The following is a 2,079-nucleotide window of genomic DNA, read 5'->3' as shown; positions in this document are numbered from 1 at the left end:
CGGCTGAATTTTTCAGTTGTGCCCTCTCGTGAGGTAGCTCTTCAAAGTGAGGTTGCCAAAACTGAGTCTTCTATGGCGTGAGTCTATGCGATCTGATATTGCAAGAGTATACTCAATAGAATTGGGACTTTCATTGTCTAACGGAAGGAGGAGTTCATCAAGATTATCAAAGTTGTTTCGCAATTGAACCTCCTCGGGAATTAAAGATTCAAATCATGAATGTTTGGTAGCATTCATCATCTTCTCGGGGTTGTTTCCCGATGTGGAAGATATTGACTTCAAGAGTCATGTTTCCAAACAATATCTTCATTAGACCATTCCAACAATTGATCAAAGCATTTGCAGTAGCAAGGAATGGTCGTCTGAGGATAATAGGAATTTTGGACTCCATGTTCACCACAGATTGGGTATCAAGAATAAGAAAATCCACGAGGTAATAGAATTTTTCAATTTGAACCAATACATCCTCAACAATACCCCTAGGCTTTTTGGTGGAACGATCGGCAAGCTATAGTACAATAGATGTTGGCTTCATTTCTCCAAGACCGAGTTGCGAGTATACAGAGTAGGGCATGAGATTGACACTCGTGTCAAGATCAAGCAAGGCTTGGCTGACTTCATGGGTCCCAATTTGGCAAGAAATGGTGGGACAACCGAGATCTTTGTATTTCAGCGGTCAAGAAGGCAGTTTTCTTGACATGGTGATTCCTTTTTACAGTACAAAGATCCTTGATGATTTTGGCATAAGCGGGCACTTGTTTAATGATGTGCAGCAAAGGAAGATTAATCTTCACTTGTGTCAAGTGCTCAAGGAGTTCAGCTTGGTTATCAGGAAGTTTTCCAACAGGTTTCCAAGCCTGGGGAAATGGTATTGAGTGGCATTGAGTGGTGGATTTTCGAAAATGACTTTTGGAGTACTGGGAGTGTTGGATTTTATGGGTGGGTCTTGCAGAGTTTTACCGCTTCTCGTCGTGATGGCATTCACTTCCTTGACATTTTGATCATTAGAATTTGAAGATTGGGCCATGTGTTGGCCTTACACATTGAATTTTGGTTGGGAAGGAAGTTTGCCTTTTTCTGAAATGGCCAAGGATTCAGTCAATTTTGAGAATTGACATTTCATTTCCTTGATTTCTTCCATCATTTGGCGATTCAGTTTGGATTGTTCCTCCATGAATGCATGAAGAGTATTCTCGAGAGAATTTCGTTGTGGATGAGCATTGTATTGGCCTCCAAACGATTGGGCTTGGTTGGAATCTCTCCAACTGAAATTTGGGTGGTTTCTCCAACCAGGGTTGTACGTATGGGAGAATGGCTTGTTATATGCCCCTAAGGCATTGTATTGCTCCTCATAAACCCCCCTCATTTCATTCAAAGCTAAGCAGTCCTTAGCTAAGTGCTCCGTCCCTCCACAAACAAAGCAAGGTTCTTGTGGTTCTGCTTGAGCGATCATGTGTGATTTTTGGCTATTCTTCGTCATTAAGACCTCAAACTGCTTTTTCAAAGCTTCGAGTTGGGCCTTAACACTATCTTCTTCTCGAAGTTGATGGATCCTAGATGTTTTGTGTTGGTTGGTGCTATCAGTAGCACTTGGACAAGTCCAGGTGTGAGACTTTTTCGCAGTTTCTTCGAGATATTCAAGAGCATCGTCTGGCTCTTTTTCGAGGAATTCACCATTGCATAGCATTTCTAAAAACTGGCGCTCACGACTTGTGAGGCCTTCATAGAAGTAACAGACCAAACGCCAGTTCTCATAGCCATGGTGCGGGCACTGATTTAACAGATCTTTGAATCTTTCCCAGACTTGATAGAACGTTTCATTGTCCTTTTGGGAAAATGTGGAAATCTGTCGTTTTAGACTATTGGTCTTATGGCTGGGGAAGTGTTTCAGAAATAAAGATTTGGTCATCTCCTCCCATGTTCCAATAGACCTAGGTCTCAAAGAGTATAACCAACTTTTGGCTTTGTCCTTCAAGGAGAAAGGGAAGAACTTCAGTCGCACAGCATCGGCATTTTCGGCTCGGTTATAGAATGTGTCTACCACCTCCTCGAATTCTCTAATATGCACGTATGGGCTTT

General features: G+C 42.1%; 1 non-coding gene across 1 annotated transcript; it reads left to right on the top strand.

Moving 5' to 3' along the window:
- The first annotated feature begins 1,754 nt into the window (after window positions 1-1,754).
- LOC133828068 (small nucleolar RNA R71) lies at window positions 1,755-1,861 on the top strand. Its single transcript, XR_009890713.1, has one exon. It is a non-coding gene; the product is annotated as a small nucleolar RNA R71 (small nucleolar RNA).
- Window positions 1,862-2,079: the final 218 nt, after the last annotated feature.

This window comes from Humulus lupulus, chromosome 3 (assembly GCF_963169125.1).
Source record: "Humulus lupulus chromosome 3, drHumLupu1.1, whole genome shotgun sequence".
NCBI lineage: Eukaryota > Viridiplantae > Streptophyta > Magnoliopsida > Rosales > Cannabaceae > Humulus > Humulus lupulus.
This window is presented reverse-complemented; position numbering and strand designations above follow the sequence as displayed.